Source organism: Gossypium hirsutum, chromosome A09, assembly GCF_007990345.1.
Source record: "Gossypium hirsutum isolate 1008001.06 chromosome A09, Gossypium_hirsutum_v2.1, whole genome shotgun sequence".
NCBI lineage: Eukaryota > Viridiplantae > Streptophyta > Magnoliopsida > Malvales > Malvaceae > Gossypium > Gossypium hirsutum.
The window spans coordinates 50990711-51004311 of NC_053432.1; the positions used below are offsets into that span (position 1 = coordinate 50990711).

Sequence of the window (13601 nt, forward strand, 5' to 3'; positions counted from 1 at the left end):
ACACATGCCTATGGAGGCAGACCGTGTGTCACACACGGTCTAGACACACGCCCGTGGAGACAATTATAAGGCTATTTTCCAAGCCATTTCTCACCCTCACAACATATGCATACATACTTATCCAATAACATACAACATGGCATAATGACCTCTTAAACATCTACAAACATGTTATGCTCATGTTAATTTCTTATGCAATAAATCATAGAATTTACTCACATCATTACCACATGCTTGTCATAACTATCATTACATCACAAACCTCATGTCCGTAACTAGGCATGCATAATCATATTCACAAACCATTCATGAGGCATTATTAACTATTTACCAATCACTTAATCTTGCATCAGTTACTAACTCATTAATGAATCTCAATTCAATCTCTAGCCATACATGCGGTAAGCCATATCACAAGAGATAATAACATACATGCATAAGAATAATCATATAGGCCCATAACATCATTAGCCAACATAGGCCAATTTACATGACTACATACTACCTTAATAACAAGTCAATGCCTTTAGCTAAATCATAATATCACATACTCAATATTAAAACCCTATACATGCCATAGACTCAAAACACTAGGATTTACTTACGCCGATAGCATTAACTCGACAGTGTGATAATATCTCTGACGGCCTCCAACCCGAGCTAACCTGATAACCCTAGGGAACATGGGAAGAAAAGGGGGGTAAGCTTTATGCTTAGTAAGTTCATATGAAAATAATAAGCAACTAATTAACATGTTTTATCAATGTTTACAACATATTCTCAAGTTCACGACAAGCTGTCTTCCTGAGCAACAGTCACTAAATTATTTCTTGATGATTTTTACATTTTTGGAACCCCTCAAGCATAAGCTTTCAAATGAGGGGTCTAGTTTGCAAAATGATAAAGAGTCTAGGGTTTTACCATGAATATATATGTGTTGTTTGCTGAGTTTTTATGGAAGAAAATGAGTTGTAGTTGTCTAATAAACAACTTTTGTAAAGGAAATTTGCATGAAAATAGCTTAAAAAGGTTATTATGCAAAGTTGTAAAATGGGTTGTTAATGTGTGTAATAATGATTTTTGGGAGTTTCCATAGTTATGAAAATGGTTTATCTAGGTTTAAGGAGTAAATAAATTGAATAAAAATCTTGTTTCGAGCCTAGGGGCAATTTGGTAATTTTGGCAAAATAGAGGGGCAAAATTGTAAATTTTTCAAAAGTGTGTCAATGGACTAATTTAATTAGTGTACTATTTTAATTAGCTAAATGTGATATTTTAGATGTTGAAAAATACGATTTGGGCCTAGAACGGGGAAAATCGATTTATGGACGATTACGTCTTTTTCAGCTTTGTGGTATCGAGGTAAGTTCGTATGTAAAAAATACCATGCTATACATGTATTTAAATGTTATCATTACATGAATTGTACGAATATTAATGTGTATGTGATTAATATAAATATGATAAGACAAAGCCTTGATAGGCGAGCAAAAATCTCATTTGAACCTTAAGAATAAAATAGGATACGAGTGACATGTCACTAGGAATTATGAGTCTAGATGACTAGCTCGAGAGTGATAATTTAAATGTCATAAGATATGAGGTAGGTTTAGGTACAATTGAGGCACTTATGTGCAAAGGTTCTTTCCGAGTATCCAATTAGTATTCTAAGTGTTCGACGGGTAATCCGAGGAAAGAGTTGATGATGGTCCCAATGAGGTAAGTCATTGGTGAGTATATACTTGAGTTATGTTACGAGTTGTGTAGGTATGTACACTAAGCTTATGAGAATGCCTTGATATGTGATGATCTATGATGCATAAATATGTGTTCTTATCATGATGGACGAAATGATGTTGTATTAATTTTATGAACAATGATCATGAATGAGTAACTCAACCTTGACAGATTTCGATTACTGCAGTAGTGTAACTTTGGAAATACACTAAAAATAGTGTAAAATGAGTTAGAATCTGAATAAAATATATAAATAAATCTTATTGAGTCTAGTTTCTTATAAAAGAAACCGTGTAAGCAAAAGAATTTCCTATAATGAGATCTTTGAAGTTGCATGGGACAGAGTCAGAATGACTTCGAAATCCCCTGTATTGATTTGAGAAAATCATTATAAATTGCAAAAAAAATTTATGAGTTATGATTTATATGCTTAGAATCCTCAATGAGTCTAGTTTCAAGAAAAAATGACGAGAACATTATTCGAGTCCTGTGTTATGAGATAATTGAACTTTAGTTCAGAATGGTCGGAACTGTTACACAGTGAATCAGGGGTAAATTTTAGGAATAAACTGTACTAAGTGGCTAAAGAAAAAATTCAGGAAATTTTATGGTAGAAATGTACATGAGTCTAGTTCCAAGTAAAATTAACGGAACTTAATTTGCAGTTTTTTAGCTCCAGATATAAATAATTTAGTGATTGTTGCTCAGGAAGACAGCTTGTCGTGAACTTGAGAATATGTTGTAAACATTGATAAAACATGTTAATAAGTTGCTTATTGTTTTCATATGAACTTACTAAGCGTAAAGCTTACCCCCCTTTCTTTCCCATGTTCCCTAGGGTTGTCAGGTTAACTCGGGTTGGAGGCCGTCAGAGATATTATCACACTGTCGAGTTATTGCTACTGGCGTAAGTAAATCCTAGTGTTTTGAGTCTATAGCATGTATAGGGTTTTAATGTTGAGTATGTGATATTATGATTTAGCCAAAGGCATTGGCTTGTTGTTAAGGTAGTACGTAGTAATGTAAATTGGCCTATGTCGGCTAATGACGTTATGGGCCTATATGATTATTCTTATGCATGTATGTTATTATCTCTTGTGATGTGGCTTACAACATGTATGCCTAGAGATTGTATTGAGATTCATTGATGAGTTAGTAACTGATGCAAGATTAAGTGATTGGTAAATAGTTAATAATGCCTAGTGATGGACATGAGGTTTGTGACGTAATGATAGTTATGACAAGTATGTGGTAATGATGTGAGTAAATTCTATAATATTTATTGCATAAGAAATTAACATGAGCATAACATGTTTGTAGATGTTTAAGAGCTCATTATGCCATGTTGTATGTTATTGGATAAGTATGTGTGCATATGTTGTGAGGGTGACAAATGGCTTAAAAAATAGCCTTATAATTGTCTACACGGGTAGACACACAGGCGTGTGTCTAGACCGTGTGTGACACATGGTCTGCCCCCTTATTAAAGTCCATGTTGCACACGGGCTAAGAGCACGGGTGTGTCCCAAGCCACATGGGCTTGTTTGACTACACGGTCTATGTCCACACGGGCGTGTGAAGCCTTAAAGCATGAAAATTTTCAAGTTTTTCTTAAATTCTTGGTTTAGTCCCAAACCGCCTCTAATGCATGTTTTGGGCCCCGTGAGCCCGTTTAAGGGACGAAATGTATGTGAAATGAAAATTTTTAAATTGATTGAAATTTTACAGCCCTGTTTTTGTGTGATTGGTTAAGTTTAATTGAGGTAACACCTCGAACCCTATCCCGGCATCAGATACGGGTGAGGGGTGTTACACTCGATTTTTGAGGTGTTACTCGAATTAAGAGCTTAAAGTGTGATTGTTTCATCACCCACACGAAGTGTGAGTTCACCTGTACCAACATCAATTATAGTTCTAGCAGTTGTTAAAAAGGGTCGTCTTAAAATCAAAGGTACGTCACTACCCTCTTGAATGTCTAGAACAACAAAATCGATTGGGAATATAAATTTATCAATTTTAACGAGTACATCTTCGATAATACTCTTAGGAAATCTAATTGTTTTATAGGGCATGACATTAATACTAGCCCCTAAATCAGCCAATGCATTATTAGTATCTAAGCTACCAATTAAATAAGGAATCGTAAAACTCCCTGGGTCTTTCAATTTGTTGGCCAACTTATTCTGCAGAATGGTTGAGCAAACTGCATTCATCTCCACATACGACGCCTCATCTAACTTTCGCTTATTTCCTAAAAGCTCATTTAAAAATTTGACTGTGTTTGGCATTTGTGAAAGAGCTTTAATAAACGATAAGTTAATATGTAATTTCTTTAGAAGTTTAAGGAATTTATCGAATTGTTCGTCTGAGTGGTCTTTCCTTGTTGCATTGGGGTATGGTACACGTGGTTTGTACTCTTTACTTACCTATTTTTGCTCATTGTGGTCTACACCTATACCTTTACTTACCACAGTTTCTTGCCTCAGTTCTGGCTTAAGTTCCACCAAGCCTTCCTCATTTTAAATGGTAATCGCATTGAGCTGTTCCCTTGGGTTAGGTTCAGTGTTACTCAGCAGGCTACCTTGTAGTCGTTTAGAAATCAATTTGGCGAGTTGGCCTATCTGAGTTTCGAGCCCTTGGATCGACGCCTGTTGATTCTTAAGTACTGTTTCAGTATTTTGAAAGTGAGTTTCTAACACCGAGATAAATATTGTTAGCATCTCCTCATGGTTCGGTTTCTTTTCCTGTTGGTAAGGTGGTTGTTAGAAGCCTGGAGGTGGTGGTGGTCTTTGATTCCCTTGGCCTCCCCATGAGAAATTTGGGTGGTTCCTCCATCTTGCATTGTAAGTGTTACTATAAGGATTATTTTGAGGCCTAAGATTATTACCCATATAATTTAATTGCTTGTTTTCCATGATGTGGCCATAAGGTGGGTATTCTGAATTGCTCGTCCCTCCTACACTTGCATTGCATTGCATTACTAGGTGGACCTGTGAAGAACCAAGAAAACTGTCAAATTTTCTATTCAAAAGTTCTACCTGATTAGAGAGTATGGTGACTGAATCGATGTTAAAAACGCCGGCTGCTTTCGTTGGCTTTGTCCTCATGACTTACCACTGATAACTATTCAGTGACATATTTTCTATAAATTCATAAGCATCCTCAGGTGTCTTATTATTGATAGTCCCACTAGCGACTGCGTCAACTATCTGTCTAGTTGAAGGATTCAAGCCATTATGAAAAGTTTGAACCTATAGCCAGAGTGGTAGCCCATGGTGAGGGCACCTTCTCAACAGATCCTTGTATCTCTCCCAAGCATCGTAGAGTGTTTCTAAATCCATCTGCAAAAAAGAAGAGATATCATTCCTTAATTTAGCCGTTTTAAGCGACGGAAAATATTTTTGTAAAAACTTTTTGGTCATTTGTTCCCAAGTAGTGATTGACCCTCGAGGTAACGAGTTCAACCACTGTTTAACCTTATTCCTTAATGAAAAGGGAAATAACCGAAAACGAATGGCATCATCAGAGACGCCATTGATTTTAAATGTGTTGCAGAGTTTTAGAAAATTTGCCAAGTGAGTGTTTGGATCCTCATCCTGCAAACCATCAAACTGAAAAAATTTCTGTATCATTTGAATCGTGTTAGGTTTCAGTTCAAAATTATTTACAGCAATAGCAGGCCTAACTATACTTGACTCAGTTCCTGCTAAATTCGATTTAGCATAATCATACATAGTGCGCGGAGCATGATTCTGATTTACTGGATCAGCGGCAATCGCAGAAGGTAGCGGATTTTCCTGATTTTCAGCCATCTCCTCGGTTGTGGTTTGAATATCGTTCTCTTGCTCTTCCTCTGTGTATCTTAAGCTTCGCCTTATTTCTCTTTAGTTTTTGTAAGCTGTGCAATCGATCTCACTATCAAAAAGTAATGGTCCCGACTGGTTTCTTCTAGTCATACACTATAAAAAACCTTCCAGAATCGAATAAAAGAGAAATTTAGAAAATAAAATAAAAATTTAAATTGCAAATAAAGTAAAATGGCTAAATTAATAAAAATCGAGTGCTCCTAATATCTTAGTTCCCCAGCAACGGCTCCAAAAACTTGATATGCTCGTCGCAATAAGTTTTAAAAATTTATAATTGACCGTTCTTGAAACTAACTATTATCACGATGAAGCCAAGTGTACCTATCGAATAGTAGTATAGCTTTAGCAAGACCGGATTATCGAACCCAAAGGAACCAAGAGTACTAGTGATTACATTCTTTTTATTATCTAGCCTAAAAATTAAGGGATTTGTATATCTAAACTAATTAACTAAACTAAGGGTGCACAGAGAGAAAATTGGGGAAAAGCTTTTGGGAAAACTCAATTGATTAAGACAATTGATAAACCATAATTTATACATATTTGTATCCCATGCTTAACACATTTATGGATGATTTCTCCTTAGATTTGGTGAATTCGATGCTCCTAATTCTTTAATTTCATGTTTTATACTTAAGTGAGCATAGGAGAGTAAAAAGAGAGAGAAACGGGCTGAAAACGGAGAAAATAGACCCACATGGGAAATTAACACGGCCTGGACTTCCTCACACAGGCATGTCACACGGCCGTGTCTCTTTGGCAGGATCGAAGCATGACTTACACAGGTAGACTACACCCCCGTGCCTATTCAACAGCCTTGACCACGGGCTGGAGTAATCGCACACAGGCGTGTCACACAGGCGTGTCCCTACTGAGCCCAAGTATAACCCTATTCAGAAAAGGCCAATTTTGAGAGCTCTTAGGTATTCTAAAGCCTATTTAAACACCTAAGGAGACACTTAGGAAGGGAGACGCTGAGTAGGAGGCAAGGAATTACTCAAGGGAAGCCGATTGGTCCATCTCAGAAGCCGAATTCATCATCAAAACTGAAGATCTCCCTTCAATTTCCATTCAGGGGTTTTGGGTTTTTTTTATGTTTTGTATTCATTATTCTTCTGAGATTTTTTCTTCTATAATTATGAACTAAACCCTCTAAATACCTAAGGGGAATGAAACCTAAGACGGATCTTGTTATTATTATCTGAATTGTATGATAAATATTTGACTTGTTCTTAATTGTGTGTTCTTAATTCTTGCTTTAATATTCCAGGATATTGATTCGAGTTAATGCTCTTATTCAGAGGAGGAATAGACCCTGTCTAAGAGTTGATTACATGCCTAAAGATAGGGTGATAAGAGTTTTCTGAATTAGGGTGAAACCTAATAAGGGGATCCATAGATCGAGTTAATGCAACACTAGGTGTTAATTAGAAAGAGATTTCAATTAATCAACCTAGGGTTAAACGTTATTAGTCTCAAGAGAGATAATAATATAACTTAGGGATTTCTACGGATCAAGTCAAATGAATAAATCGTCTAATTCAGAGTCAAATAACAAGTGAAGTCTAGGTGGATTTTTCCTTGGGTATTGTCTTAATTAATCAAATTTTCCCAAAAGCTTTTCCCCAATTTCTCTCTGTGCACTCTTAGTTTAGTTAATTAATTTAGATAAATAAATCCCTTAATTTTTAGGCTAGTGATAAACCGTAATTCATACATATTTTTATCCCATGTTCAGCACATTTTATGGATGATTTTTCCTTAAAATTGGTGAATTCGATGCTCCTAATGCCTTAATTTCATGTTTTATACTTAGGTGAGCATAGGAGAGTGAAAGGAACGAGAAACGGGCCAAAAACAGAAAAAATGGGCCAACGTATGAAATCAACACGGCCTAGACCTTCTCACACGGACAGACCACATGACAATGTAAATTTGACAGAATCGAAACACGACTCACACGGGTGGACCACACGCCCGTGCCTATTTAACAGGCTTGACCACGGCCTTAAGCAATCGCACACGGGTGTGTCACACGGGCGTGTCCCTGCCGAGCCCAAGTTTAGTCCAATTCGAAAAAGGCCAATTTTGAGGGTTCTTAGGCATTCTAAAGCCTATAAATACACCCTAGAGGAGGATGAATAAGGGGGACACACGAAGAGGGAAGCAGGGAACTGCTCAAGGAAAGCCAATTGATCCATCTCAGAAGCCGAATTCATCATCAAGACTGCAGATCTCCCCTCAATTTCCCTTCAAGAGTTTTGGGTTTTTCTTTATGTTTTGTATTCATTATTCTTCTGAGATGTTTACCTTTTTAGTTATGAACTAAAACCCCTAAATATCTAAGGGGAATGAAACCTAAGATAGATCTTGTTATTATTATCTAAATTGTATGATAAATATTTGGCTTGTTCTTAATTATGTGTTCTTAATTCTTGTCTTGATATTCCAGGATATTGATTCAAGTTAAGCTCTTATTCAGTGGAGGAATAGACCCCGTCTAAGAGTACATTTGTCATAATTAAGTGGAGTTGATTACGCACCTAGAGATAGGGTGACAAGATTTTTCCAGATTAGGGTGAAACCTAATAAGGGGATCCATAGATCGAGTTAATGCAACCCTAGGGAGTTAATTAGAAAGAGATTTCAATTATTCAATCGAGGGTTAGACGTTGTTAGTCTCGAGAGGGATTATAATATAACTTAGGGATTTCTACAGATCAAGTCAAATGAATAAATTATCCAATTCAGAGTCAAATAACAAGTGAAGTCTAGGGGGATTTTTCCTTAGGTATTGTCTTGATTCAATTGTTTTTCCAAAAAGTAATTCCCCAATTCTACTGTGATTTCTTAGTTTAGTTAATTAGTTAGTTAAAACAAATCTCATTATTCTTAGGCTAGATAATAAAAAGACAGTCATTACTAGTACTTTTAGTTCCTTTTGGTTCGACAATCCGGTCTTGCTAAAACTATACTACTATTCGATAGGTACACTTGCCTTTATCGTGATAATAGTTAGTTTCAAGAACGATTCATTATAAATATTTAAAACCTATCACGAATATCACGTATCAAGTTTTTGGCGCCGTTGCTGGGGAACTAAGATATTAGGAACACTCTATTTTTATTACTTTAGCCTTTTTACTTTTATTGCAATTTAAATTTTTATTTTCTTTTCTAATTCTTCATTTATTTTCTTCTGGCATTTTTTTTATAGTTTATGACTAAAAGAAACTCGTTAGGACCATTACTTTTTGACAGTGAGATCGATCGCACAGTTCGCAGAAACCAAAGAGAAATAAGGCGAAGCTTAAGATACACAGAGAACGAGCAAGAAGAAAATGTTCAAACCTCAACGGAGGAGATGGCTGAAAACTAAGAAAATCTGCTACCTCCTGCAATTGCTGTTAATCAAAATCCTACTTCGCGCACTATGTACGATTATGCTGAACCTAATTTAACAGGAACTGAGTCAAGTATAGTTAGACCTGCTATTGCTGCAAACAGTTTTGAACTGAAACCTAACACAATTCAAATGATACAACAGTTTGTTCAGTTTGATGGTTTGCAAGACGAGGATCCCAACGCTCACTTGGCAAATTTTCTAGAATTTTTTGATACATTTAAAATCAATGGCGTTTCTGATGATTCTATACGTCTTCGGTTGTTTCCCTTTTCGTTAAGGAATAAGGCTAAACAATGGTTGAACTCGTTACCACGAGGGTCAATCACTACTTAGGAACAAATGACCAAAAAAATTTTATTAAAATATTTTCCACTGACTAAAATAGCCAATTTACGTAATGATATCTCTTCTTTTGTGCAGATGGATTTAAAAACATTCTACGATGCATGAGAGAGATACAAGGACCTTTTGAGAAGGTGCCCTCACCATGGCTTACCGCTTTGGCTATAGGTTCAAACGATTCATAATGGCCTGAATCTTTCGACTCGACAGATGATTGATGTAGCCGCTGGAGGAACTATCAATAATAAAACACCTGAGGCGGCTTACGAATTTATTGAGGAGATGACATTGATTAACTATCAGTGGCAAGTTATGAGAACAAAGCCGATGAAAATAGCCGGTGTTTTCAACCTCGACGCGGTTACTATACTATCTAACCAAGTAGAACTCTTAAATAAAAAGATTGATGGTTTGTGTGGTTCTACTCAGGTACATCCAGTGATGAGGTGCGATTCGAATGGAGGAGGAGCATGCACAGAGTATTAACCCGTCAACCCTAGCATCGAGGAGGAACAAGTCCAATATATGGGTAACAATAACTCTAGATCCCAAAATAACCCATATAGTAACACTTATAATGCAGGTTGGAGAAACCATCCTAATTTCACGTGGAACGGTCAAGGAAATCAAAGGCTGCAACATCCTCCAGGTTTTCAACAACCACCTTACCAGCAAGAAAAAAAGCAAAACCTTGAGGAGATGCTAACCAAATTCATCTCGGTGTCAGAAACTCGTTTTTAGAATACTGAGACAGCACTCAAAAATCAACAAGCATCGATCCTAGGGCTCGAAACTCAAATTGGACAGTTGGCTAAGATGATTTCTGAAAGACCACCAAGAAATCTATCTAGAAGCACATGTGAAAGCAGTAGCACTAAGGAGTGGGAAAGTGTTAGCTGAATCGGAAAAGTAGCCACAACAAGAAGCTGGCAAAAGTAAAGGAGAGGAGATAGATGACGATGATTCCGAGAGAGATAAAATAAAAGCTAAACTAAACTTCAATGAATCTTCCCAAAGACAAGCAGAATATGAGGACATTAAATGGAACGATGATTTTAAGCAAAAACCCTCTATTGAAGAACCTCCCAAACTGAAACTCAAACAATTACCAAACCACATGGAATACGTATTCCTTGGAAATAATTCTACATTACAAGTAGAATATGCATTTTGTGTTCTGCATTTAATAAAGTCATGCATTATGTAACTCCCATGTTAGTATAAGTCTGCATCATTAAATTAAGTCTTGCATTAAGTACTCATTTGTTCATTTAGTTTGCATTTCAAACCATGCATTTAAGTATCTTAGTTTAATAAATGAGTTGCTGGACATTTATTCAACTCATCTTAGTTTAATTAATAAGTGTATTTGTTGAACTTCATTTAATAAGTGTTGCTCTTAATTAATCTAGTTCCTAGGTTTATTTATTGATGTATGAGTTAAGTTTATTTAATTATGTTTCTTTAATTAACTAGTTGCTGGAATAATTGATGCATAGTTCATTTACCTAAGTTAAGTATTAATGTGTGTTACGTTTAATAAGTGTTTACATGTGTTTAATAAGCTCATTTTAATGTATTTATTGCAGGAGTCTTTTCAAGTCATAACCGTTACATTACAAGGGTTGTTACACATTAAATAAAGTGACTTTTTAAGTCATTTTCGGTTACAAATGAAGTGGCTGTTACAAGGGATGTTTTATACATCATTTAAAGGAGGTTTAAGGAGGTTTTTATCATCCAAATTAATTTTTGCCATTTTAAAGGTTATTTCAAGCATTCAAAGATCATTAAGTAGCTGATTAAGAAGATGGTGTCCATTTGGCTGATCAAGGGCTAGCTCAAGAGTTATTTTTCAAGCACTTAAAGTCATTCATTCAGCTGAATTAAAGTGAATTCAAGGCTGGAGTTATTTGGCTCAAGATTGTGAAAAGACTTGAATTAAATTTCAGTTTTTAATTGGCACATTAAGTTGAATGTTTGTGACCATTCAGCTAGTCTATTTTAGCACTATAAATAGGTGAAATCAGCCTTTGTAAAGGGATCTTTTTGCTTAGTTTAAAACATTATTGAACTTATATGAAATTAGTGAGATTTCTCTCTCTCATATTTTTTGAAGAACTCGTTGGCTTATCTAGGTCACTAGTGGCATCAACCTGCCTTCTTCTTATCTTAAACTTATCACTATCAAATAGTGTGGCGTTCACCCTTATACCAAGGTTCCTACTTTTCTAAGTAGTGGGTCGAGGTTCTCCTATTCTCCATCCGACCACCTTGAAAACTTATAAGCATTTGGGTCAATATTTTCTAATATTGGTTCGTGTTTATTTTTTAGATCATTTTCATTCCATTCCATTCCATCCTTTCGTTTCATCATAATCGAACCATTAATTCACTTCACATCTATTGTTTGTTATCCACGTACTATATTTATCTCCATCTTTTATTATTTTTCTATAACCGAACCTATATAAACTTCATATCCATAAACCCATCTTTGAACCCTTTTTACATAGCTTCTGCAATTATTCACTTAAAGCATCCTTTGAACAAACCAAATGCTTCGTAGACGATCGGGCAAACTCACATCCGACTCGACTCACCCCGAGACGGATCGTATCATTTGGTATCAGAGCTATTAAAACAAGGAGTACCGACGTTCGTAGCATCACCAGAAGTTAGTTCGTAAGTAAAAAAAATAAAAAAAATTAAAAAAAAAGTGTGTTAAATTTTATTCTCTTTGTATTGATACTTTTCTTGTCATCCTGATCAGGTACATTCATTTTCTACCATTCACCCCCTACCCCAACGCTACACTTCAAAAGCCATTTCCATCTTTTTCCAGCCAACCCTTAATCCCTCATCATAATCCTTTGTTAAACCATCTGAAACCGACCCTTAAGCCTACGATAAAGCCCTGGCGAGTCTAAATATGAAATTATGAAAGAAAGTTTGAGTGGTAAAAGGCACGAGCGTGTGAACTATTCGAGCGGAGGTAAAAGCTAATCGAGTGTAAACACGAGCGTGAGTGCAAACCATTAATTTTTCTTTTCGAGTGAAATTGTGAGGATTTTTTGTGAGGAATTTAATTTTTGTTTTACTTAACAAATTTCTTTTTAGCAATCAAAAATGTCTTGCGAAGAATTTACCGAGTCAGAATATCAAAACTTGGTGCAAGAAATGTGAAAAATGTTGGATTCCAATATTAAGAACATGCACGAGAGATTAGATCGATGGGAAAAATGAGACCAAAGTGATCAAGTTTCTTCAAGTTGAAAAATAGAGCCGAGAACCCCACAGAGATATACCCCCGACTACTACTTGAAAAAAAAACCATCGTGATTCCTATTCACCATCAGCTTTGAGACAAAGAGATTCATACTATGACTCCTACTCATTAAAGAATTCGAGAAGAGATTTCGATCAAGGATCCTACTCATCAAGGAACTCGAGGCAAAGAGAAATCGACTATGACTTTTACTCCCTCCCAGATGACGTGTGAGATGAACAGTATATTCGTTCAGAAACTTCAAAAAAAATCCTACACGGAGTATTCTTTCCAATGCAATTATCGTGATTCATTTGTAAATAAAATTTCTTCTTTTGAGCCAAACTACCATCTTGATTCTTTTGTAACATCATGTAAAAGAAAAGAAGAAAAGGCAAAAGAAAAAAAAAGAAAAGAGAGAAAAGAGGCAAGTAAGAGAGAAAATGAGAGGATTTTGAAAGAGCTCGAAAAAGCCTTTAAAAAAGCCTTTGAAAAATAAAAAGAAAACGAAAAAGAAAATGAGATTGAGATTGAGATTGAGATTGAGATTGAGATTGAAAAAGAAATTGAAAAGAGTTTAAGAGTGAAAAAAGAGTGGAAAAAGAAATTGAGATAAAAGAAAGAATGGAAGAAGTGAGCGTTTTCGAAGAAAACCAATTGAGTGAAAAAGATAGCGAGCATGAACAAGCGAGGATCATTTCCACTAATCCACCTGTTCAATCTTCTTGTGGTATTATTTTTTAGGTTCCTAGAAATTTGTGCGACCAATTCCAACTTCACTACCTTCCAAACCAGCGGAGGTTTAGGTTGTTCGAGAAAGGTAAGTATGTGAATAACAACCACACACCTGTGATCAAAGGTTAGGAAGGTAAAGATTCCTTGTGTATCGAATTAGGGCTGTTTGATTTCAAATTTTCCCATAAAGATTTTGATGACTTAATTCTTAAAATACTTGCATCTTTTGATTTGGCTAGTTATTATC

General features: G+C 35.7%; 2 non-coding genes across 2 annotated transcripts; one reads left to right on the forward strand and one right to left on the reverse strand.

Annotated features, from left to right (window-relative positions):
• The first annotated feature begins 5004 nt into the window (after positions 1 to 5004).
• On the forward strand, positions 5005 to 5111 carry LOC121207367 (small nucleolar RNA R71). The gene has a single exon (XR_005902457.1). It is a non-coding gene; the product is annotated as a small nucleolar RNA R71 (small nucleolar RNA).
• A 4285-nt stretch (positions 5112 to 9396) lies between these two features.
• LOC121206778 (small nucleolar RNA R71) lies at positions 9397 to 9503 on the reverse strand. Its single transcript, XR_005901951.1, has one exon. It is a non-coding gene; the product is annotated as a small nucleolar RNA R71 (small nucleolar RNA).
• Between the last annotated feature and the right edge of the window lie 4098 nt (positions 9504 to 13601).